This window comes from Lycium barbarum, chromosome 1 (genome assembly GCF_019175385.1).
Source record: "Lycium barbarum isolate Lr01 chromosome 1, ASM1917538v2, whole genome shotgun sequence".
NCBI lineage: Eukaryota > Viridiplantae > Streptophyta > Magnoliopsida > Solanales > Solanaceae > Lycium > Lycium barbarum.
Genome location: NC_083337.1, coordinates 15,819,420 through 15,829,880, shown reverse-complemented (window position 1 = coordinate 15,829,880; position 10,461 = coordinate 15,819,420). Strand labels below are relative to the sequence as shown.

Below are 10,461 nucleotides of genomic sequence, written 5' to 3'. Positions count from 1 at the left end.
AGTTCTTATTACTTGTTCTTACCAAACCCTAATTTATCTTCCCAAATAAAACAAGGTTTATGGCTTAAGTTAATGTTTGCAACTCTTAACTAACAATCTAGAACAAAAATAGGTAAACCCTAACAATTCATTATGCATATATAAATTTCAATTCCAATCACATAACACCCATCCTAGGGTTCACAACCTTAGTAATTAATTTATTGAATAAAGAACAACATAATATAATGGAAATCACAATGCTTACGATTGATTGGAATTAGAATAAGTAATTGCCCTTGTTTAGAATAAGTAATTGCCCTTGTTTAAAAATGTGGAGTTAAAAAAATGAAACTATTTTCAATTAGTTAAAGAGTATTGTTTATAATCCCATATATTAATCGTTTTAATATTTTAAAACAAGTTTAAACACCCCTATGATTGAGGTTGTAAAATTTCCTTCTTTAAAGGTGTGAAAATACTTAAAAGACAAATAGTATAAATTTTTACGCTTAATTTTCACTTACTTTACTTTGCAAAACCAAAGTAATATTTGAGTGGTTTTTACCTGACATTCCTGATAACGTCCAAATCCACTCCTCAAAGAGAAAGTGTACACGGTCGTATGCAATATAATTTACCCAACTATGAGTCTGGGTCGATCCCACAGAGAACAATATGCTAGGCGATTAAGAAAGTAAGGAACTTTCACAAACTAAGCTAAAGCCAAACGATAGATAATATTTTGGTTTTGAGAAAATTATAACTAATGCAAAAATGTAAACTAACCTAGAAAGCAAGTAAAATGATCAATGGCCACAAGCATGGATACAAGGGAAATTACTCTCAAGTAACGATCCAATGTATTTTTACAATTTTACAACTAAGAGCGGGTTTATGTTAATAGATAATGATTTTTAAAATCTCACTGAAAGTCTTCCAACCAAATCAATGAATTTCACTCTAAGCTTTTCCAAGCCTTAGAGTGTGATGTTAAACACAATCAATTCAACCTCAAGTAACTATCCTCTTCCGAGCTCAAGTTATTAGATGGGTTTAATGACCCAAATTCTTGTTAATTAATCTTTCCCAACCTAGATTTCCTCTTCCGAGCTCAATCAAAGTAAATGGGTGAGTCCTAGGGTTAGCTAATCCCTTTGGAAACATTCAAGAACGAGATTAATTAAAGAAATAATAACCCACTTCATTAGGAATAAAAATCATTCAATGCATAAGCATAACAAGAGTTTCAAACCAAACTTTAATCAAGAATATTTTCATAAACAAGATTCAAGTAATGGAATAGAAAGCTACACACTTAGATATACAATACAAAATAAGGAATTGAAGAAAGGATTAAGAAATATCTCATTGAAGTGCTTCCAATCTTCTCCTCCAATTGTGTAGAAAAACCTTAGCCTCCAAGCTTGTAAGAAAAATGGCCAAAGATGTCTTTTACAAACCCTAAAAGAGTATTTATATTATTCCAAAAACGGGAATAAAATCTGGACCATAATACCCTCTTGCACAACATGTTGCACCATGTGTTATTCGCATGTTCAACATGCTAATCGCATGTTGTGCCAAAACCATAGCACATGGTGCCAATTTCTCTGTCAGCATGTGCTGCACCATGTGCTACTCGCATGTTGAACATGCTGCGCCATGTGCTACTCGCACATGCTGCCACTTTCTCTGTCAGCATATGCTGCACCATGTGCTGCTAGCATGTTCAACATGCTGCACCTTGTTCTATTAGCATATGCTGCCAGAAATGTTGATTTGTTCTATTTTTGCTCTATTTTGGTCCATTTTGCTCTGTTATGCTCTTCGAACATCTTTTCCTACAAAACAACATAAAAACACAAAAAGTAACAACAAAAGTGCTTAAAGAGTCACAAAAACTTAAGGAATTAGCATCGAATATCGCGTAATTTCACGACTTATCAATTCCCCACCACCCCAACCCATGTACTCTATTTGTTTTGGAATTTATGGAAAGGTCCAATTCAACTATAAAAAATCTGAATGGTTTTAGATTTTTTAGTGGTCCTAGATTTTTTACTTCTCTTAAATGTTATGCATAATTTAAATATATTATTGCAAGAGATGACGCATCTAGAAAAAATGCTTAACTAGTTATTTGTAATTCTTTGACCTCTTCAACAATTAACTTGGTTGGCTAACTGAAATAATCGGACGATTACCCAATCAGATATGTCAAGATCTATTATCCAAAAAAAAAAAAAAAAACTAACCTACTTTTAATGGTATAACTAGTTCTAATATATACTAGAACTGTAAATATTTGCTTGCATACTTATCTACCCATTTGCATAGAAATCAGACAAATAATTGTGACTTCTTTACCATTTTCCAAATAAAAACTAAAAGCACACATTTTGAAAGAACATCATGTACTGCATGTATGATGAAAAAAATTAATTTTATAAATATAATGTCATAACATTTTTCAAATGTTCAACACAAAATATTCTATCAATTCTAACTGAAAAATGAACAACATGCAATGTGAAATAACAAGTCAATACTACTTAAGCAAATAAATTGGAACCATAAATATAACAGAAATTCAATATCTAACAAAAAAATTAACATAATACTCTTAAATCAAATTCCAACATAATAAAAAAATAAGTCTTAACATAACTCAAATAATTCAAAAGAAAATGAAAACATAATAAGTCCATAACCTCACTCAACAATGAAATTCTACTTTAGAGACATAACTCATTATATGTCAAGTTTGTTAATGACTATTTTTAATGTTAGGAGGTGTAGTTTCAAAATCTAGAATAATGACGCAATTACGGTAAATGAAGAAAATAAAACAAATAACCAATATGAGCAATTACAGGAATCACAAGAAGTAAAGATTGGGAAATGAAAGTTAAATAATGCAAAAAGAAAAATAAAACAAATTAAAAATTAAAAAAGAAGAGAAGAAATTAAAATAATAGAGATAAAAAATTTATAAATAAAATAAATTAAAATAGAAACAAAAAAAGAAAAAGAAAAAAATTACACAGCGTAATTACCTCCAGTTCTCACCTTCCCCTAGAAAATTGAAGAGTGTAATTACATTCCTCTAATTACACCCAATTCCATGCTAACCAAATAATTGCTTGACTAGATAAACATGTCAAACTGTATTAGCCACTAATTACTGATATTACATCTAGTATTGAAAATCTAAATTTTTTTAAAACTATTCATCACTCTTATATCCAAATTTACCACTGAACTATATGATTTAAAGTAAATTTACCTTCTGTTTAAAAAGTGTCTCGTTTTTACCGTCGTTGTTGCCCTTATGGGCTAGCTACAACAACATATATAAAAAATGGAAAATTTTGATCATACATAACATTCAAGGACCAATTCGGATTATTCAAAAAGTTCAAAAACAAATTAATTTAAACCCCACGCCCTAAATAATTTATTTAAATCCAACTAAAGGTAATTAAGAAGTAACTAACTATGAATAACATTTCAAAGAGGATAAATACATGTCAGAGTACACCAGTTTACTTTTTTTCTTTAATCCTAATTTAATTATGATTTTTAATTAAATTTTCGACATACATTACTTGATTTATCCAAACTAAACTTGAACTAATTGCTATATCAATTTGTAGGAACTCTTCTAGTTAAAACAACCAAATATTATTTGCTTATAGTTGGGAGAGAGATAAAATAATTTGCCTTTGAGCTTTGCGAATGATCCAAATTTGCTATATATTCGTATGGTGACGCGATGCTCTACATGAATCCACATTCGAAGGACATCATACCAAAGTCATATTATTAGAACCCTAATATGGTTTTATTCTATTTAACGTATCCAATGTTATGTTCGTTTTTGCTCTTTTCGGGCTTCTTCTCATTCTTCTTTAACACCTATGGTAGAGATCAGAGTTATTTGGCCCCCTCGAACTTACAAATGGCCTAAACTTACCCTTTATGATATTGTCGTTAGCCCAAAAGGACAAGATTGAGACATTGTGGTTACAACATGGAAAAAATGAGACACTCTTTTGAGGAAGGATAAATTTTCTCTAAATCGTATAGTCCACAGATATACTTGACCCCTTGACCTTCTTTATATTTAACTATAGGAAAATTATTGGATGCATAAATATTAGTAATTATATAATATATAATAAATGAGTTTGGAACTAAAAATGTGGTTAAAATTATTTGCTTAAGTTAGTTAAAGTAATTATACAATTATAATAACAGAACTACTGAACATTTCAACCAATAAGAAAAAATATTATTGAATATTTGATTTTTTTAAAAGTAACTAGTATTAGTATAAGCATAATTGCAGATAATAATTAAAGAATATTAATTATTTTAAAATTATGATTTAACTTAAATTTAAATAAGCAAAAATGTTATTAATGTATTGGTCTATTACAATTTTTAATAACTTAATAATTATCATAAATCTAATTAACATTAACAATTAAGAATTTAGTATAATTAAAATGGGAGCACAAAGACTAACAATATCATAATTCAATATTGAAAAAGTATTCATGTGAGTTTTAGTTATAGTTTAAATAGCTATGTAATTATAGTTATCCGTAAATTAGTAGACTTAATCTTTGTTGCTAAATATATACTTTAATTTTTTTTTTTGACAAACATATTTCAGAATATCATTTATTTTCATGACAATAGTTAATTGTTCTATTCTATTTAATGTGACGTATATATTTATAACTTTTTTTGTCTTTTCTATAGGTAATTATTCAACCATAATGGTTACTACATTTATTTACAGTTATTTAGTACTTGAATATACAAAGTAAATAAAAAACGTAAAAAGCAAATAAAGATATAATACAAGCAAAGGATGCCAATTGGCCCAACCAAAAATCCCCTAAAACCTAGCCTTTCCAGCCGCCACACCCATCCCATTCTTCCCGCTTATGAATAGACAAATAAGCGGCGTAATTTTCCAAATTTCAAAAATAGTCCTAAATAACTTCCTGCTTCAAAGCCCCTCCCTTTTTTATTTTATCTGCGCTTTAAAATCCCTCTATTATCAGTTTCTACCATTGTAGTTCTCCCTCTGTTAGTGCCCGAAAAAACCCTAATATTTTGATCAAACAACCGATTATACTAGTGAATTCCACCGTGGTATGTTTCTCACAAAAGTTAATACTTCATAATGTATCATATATCTATGAAATGCTATAATATCTAGATATTTCTCATGTGCAAATCTAATATTTCTTCTCAGGATAACATAATCAAGAAGACTGGAGTTGACACGAAGAAAAAAGAAATGGGTAAGTTTAAGAAGATTACGAAATACATTTCTTTATTATATTATATAGTTATAATTTTTTATTTGTAAACCTTTTTGTGCAGCATTTTTGAAGAGAATGAGATCAATTATTGACAGCGAAATGCTTGACTTGCGGAGATGTGGTTTCATAAAGCTTTGTTGAAAAACTTATTGTAGAAGAATTCGAATTAGGAGTGATTTTGATGTAGTCAGATGTTGAAACACCATCGTTAATTGTTTAGTTAGGTTTGAATTTTACTTGAGAGAGAAAAAATCATTTAATTGGACATTATTTAATTTGTTCACAGTACTTGTATATTGTTACTTTGTTCTTTGGTTATGGTATAAAAAGGGGTGTTTACTTGACATGTATTTCATTTTTGTAAAGATTGACAATTATAAATGTACAAATTGAATATAAATATGCCAGGATAAAATAAATATAAATTCGGAATATATTAATTGAAATGTTGAAAATTCTAAAGTGACATTTGCCATTTTTTTAAAGAATGTCATTAATTTTTTTGGCATTCACGTAAATTTGGATACGACATTTCATAAATGTAGTAAATTTGTTATATTGATACTGACCAAAATGTCAAATTTTCTTGTGACATTTTATAAAAGGTCATAAGTAAAGGTCGTAAATTTTTTACCAACATTAATCTAAATGTCAAAAATTTTAAGTGACATTTTATGTATGTCGTAAATAAATGTCATTTATTTCTTACCAACATTTATCTAAATGTCGGAAAATTTAAGTGATATTTTATATATGTCGTAAATAAATGTCGTTTATTTCTTACCGACATTTACTTAAGTGTCGGGAAATTCCCGATACTGAAATTTACGACATTTGATGCAAATATAAATTAAATGTCGGTAAACGAACTTGTGACATTTAAACAACTTAATACGACATTTATATAATGTCGTCGTATCTCTATTTTCTTGTAGTGTACATTCAATTACAAACAAATCTAATTCCTAGGTGGCTTTTCAAACAGGCTCTTACGGTTTTGGGGACATGCCACTGATAGGTGACTAAAAACATTATTCACAACTTGCTAAAGAGGACCATAGGTGATGTTTGATTAACATAATGGCTGTATTTATATTCCTCGCCCCATCATTCGAAGGTTCTAGGCCAAATACATAAACAGACCCTTAAAGTTGGTAGGAAATTTCATTTTGGCACCTTACCTCAACTAGGTTCCTCTTGAGCACCTCTTGTATTCTAATAATTAGATTCTTATTTCGAATCAAAATTTAAAAAGAAAATCTCGCAAAATCCACAAGTGGATACGAATAATATGTTGCTAACAATTGCCCTTGCTTAAAATTATGAGAAGAGTTTTAAAAAAATTTCCAGTCCCAAATATTAATTGTTTTAACATTTTAATTTTTTAAAAGAAGTTTAAACACCCCAATGATTGAGGTTGTTAAGTTTCCTTCTTTAAAGGTGTAAAAACACTTAAAGACAAATAGCATGAATTTTACGCTTAATTGTCACTTATTTTACTTTGCTAGAACCACACTAATATCCGAGTGGTTTTTTCCTAATATCCCCCCCTCCCCCCCCCCCCCCCCCCGACCCCATGTACTCTAGTTGTTTTGGAATTTATGAAAAGGTGCAGTTCAACTATAAAAAAAAATTAAATGGTTTTAAACTTTTTAGTGGTCCTAGATTTAGGAAAGGAAAACTTCAATTTAAGTAATGTGGGTTTAAATGACACAATTTGAGCTTGCATAAGGTGCTCAAAAGGAATCTAGCTAAGATAAGGTGTGAAAATGAAATATTTTATCAACTTTGAAGGTCTCTTCATGTATTTGGCCAAGGTTCTATCTTCTATGCATGCCCCACAATAATGTACTATTCCTTTTGCTTCCAATTTTGGCAATTCTTACTTCTTTTTTAATTTATTATAAAAGGAAGTAAAATTTTCAAAATAATTTAATTTAAATATTTTATTTTATTTTAATACAAGTTTTTATAGCTACGTAAATATCACAGTACATTTAAGATTATATCTGTAAACTTTTTTTACAGACACACAAAATGTTACTTATAATATATTAAGATCTCAGTTTTTAAATTTGATTTCCACTTAAACAGGATAATATAAAATGAAAGGACCCAGTAGGTTTGATGAACAACTTTTAAAGGTATTATAGTGGCTTGATTTTTCCTCTATTCGTATTTGTTTCCTTATTATTTTTGACATGGGCCAAATATGTTGTGGGGAGGCACGAACTTAACTTTTAGGATACATTTAATAATAATTGTACTACTCCACGTGCTAACAATTAGATTCTTATTTTGGATCAAAATTTAAGAAGAAAATCTCGCAAAATCCACAAGAATGATATGATGTTGACAATTGCCCTTGTTTAAAGATATGAAGAGAAGTTAAAACAAAAATGGTTTTCCAATCAGTTAAAGACTATTATTTATAGTCCCAAATATTAATCATTTTAATTTTTTAAAAGAAGTTTAAATGCCACTATGATTGAGGTTGCTAAATTTCCTTCTTTAAAGATGTGAAAACACTTAAATGACAAATAGTATGAATTTTACTCTTAACTGTCACTTATTTTACTTCGCAAGAACCAAAGTACTGTCTCAGTGGTTTTTTCCTAACATCCCTAACTCCTCCCCCCCCCCCCACCCTCCCCCCACCCCAAAAAAAAAAAAACCACCCGTACTCTATTTGTTTTGGAATTTATGAAAAGGTGCAGTTCAACTATAAAAAAATCTGAGTGGTTTTAAAATTGTTAGTGATCCTAGATTTAGAAATGAAAACTTCAATGTTAATGTAGTTGGTAGATGACAAATAACTACTCTCAAGAATTATAAATTAGATGTTCTGGAAATACTTTTTAATTTACTTTTTGTAAAATTTGTAGTAAAGAGAAGAAGAGAAGGCCAATTACTCTTTACCTTCTAAATCATTGTTACTAATTGTCTTAAATGTTATACATAATTTCAATATATTATTGCATGAGATGACTCATCTAGAAACAAATACTTAACTAGTTATATATGTAATTACTTTGACCTCTTCCACAAATCAACCTTGTTGGCTAACTGAAATAATAGGATGATGCTAATGGCCGATTGCTCGATTAAACAATGGGCGTATTTTTTGGATACTGTTTACCAAACCTTTATGCTTTTGTGCACTTGCCAACACATTTTGTTTAGCATCGAGTCGAACTGAGACCAATTGAGTTTATATTAATATAATATAAGTTGAATTGAGCTCAAGTAAATTCAGTCGAGCTAATTGCATTATCAAATTAACCACGCACCTGACTAGATCAAGTTTTATTAGAATATAGTTCAGTTCGAAGTTTAGTTCAGCCAAAATAGAATCCACTCTCCTTGATGTTTTCTTTCACATGTACCTTTAACAGTAACTAGTCTCTAACTTTTCCTATAGTGTAAGATTATAATCCACTTAATATTTCTTTGGGAATGATGTTCTTGATATATATGTTTTTCATCTTTTCCCCCACATGAGAAGTATGTTATGACTAAGATTATTCAATATTAGGGATTAAACAACAAATCCAATATTAGTGTTGAAAATCATTACTAAACCAAATTAAATAAAAAGAATATCTTTTAATTTTAAGAATATTTAGTTATTTATTATGACTCCTAAAAATGAGAATGTTTAGTATACGTTAATTATTCGATTCATTACCCATTTAAGTATATAGCTAATTAATGTTTTAATTTTTCTTAATTTCGTCCCAGCTTTTCCAAAAATTTGACATTACGTTTTTTCTTAGAATTGAAGTTTTAACACCAATCATGAATTAGTTACTGTACTTATTCAAATGATGTGATGCAAAATCTACATAATTGTGATTACTCCTTTCATCTTGTTTTATACAGACAAGAGCTGCAAGATACGAAATCTATATGAAACGACATTGTTAAAATTAGTAATTTCTCTAATTACCATCAACAATCAAATAAGAAAAGGTAATTAAAACTCCTAAAAATGAGAAAATGTCACATAAAATGTGTGGAAAGCAATATTTTATTTTACTATAACAAAGTGACGAAAAGAGTATTTGATTTTGTGAATTAAATTTTCTTTCTCTTTCTGTTTTAGTTACAGTAAACAACAACAATGAACGATTCTTAGATCAACAACAATGTTTCTTTGTGATTTCTCTCTTATTTTTAAAAACCAAACATACAGGTGTAACATGTCATGTGATATTAGATTTTACGAAAGTAAGGAATCAAGGGTACAATCAGTGTAATGGAGACAACACATTTGTAATAGCTGGCATTATTATTTGTGAAAACAACGGCGATCGGTTTCTTCATTCTATGTCTTTTTCGTAGAGCTATTATTTCCTTTTATTTGTTTCTTTCTTATGATGAGTCATAATAGAACAAAAGTAAAAAGAAGTGCAGCTTGATATTAGATTTTTTTCTTTTGTTTTTCCTCAACATAAATTGAAAATTTTACACTGTATAGTTGCATGCCAATTTAATAGCCATTAAAATTTTGGTATATTAATGTACAATATGCATATAATATACATTTTTATACAAAATCAATGATATATTTTTTGAATATTTAGCTAGCGACCATAATTATTTTGGTTGAGTGACCAAATGTGGCAAAAGCCCTGATAAATTCTTACCCTTTGTTTGGATGGTTGTTTCCCGTGGTTCATTAATGTAAAATATGGTATGGTACGGTATGGTGTTGTATTGTATTAATGAACACAATGTTTGGATAGACTGTATCGTTTGTTGTGGTTTAATGACATTTGTATTGTTTGGTTTGACTGTATGGTACTGTATAATAACTTGTAAGTTTACTAAAATACCCTTAACTCTTAATTAGAAATTAATTTATATATATTAATAAAACAAAATAGGAACTTTAAAAAATAAGTAGGTAGTGGGTGGGGGTGGTGGAGGGGTGGGTGGTGTGAGGTGGGGGTTGTGGGATGAGGGTGGGGTAGTGGGTGGTAGGTTGGGGGTGAGTGGTTGTGGGGTTGGATGGTTGTGAGAGGTAGTGAGTGAGGGTGGTGGAGGGGTGGATGGTGTGAGGTGGGTGGTAAGGTGGGGGGTGAGTTGTTGTGGGGTGGGGTTGGGCAGTGGTGAGGGGTAGTGGGTGATGGTT

At 29.7% G+C, this 10,461-nt stretch overlaps 1 long non-coding RNA gene across 1 annotated transcript; it reads left to right on the top strand.

Moving 5' to 3' along the window:
• Positions 1–4,839: 4,839 nt before the first annotated feature.
• On the top strand, positions 4,840–5,690 carry LOC132631086 (uncharacterized). The gene is made up of 3 exons (XR_009578811.1): positions 4,840–5,151; positions 5,255–5,303; positions 5,386–5,690. It is a non-coding gene; the product is annotated as an uncharacterized LOC132631086 (long non-coding RNA).
• The last annotated feature ends 4,771 nt before the right edge of the window (positions 5,691–10,461 follow it).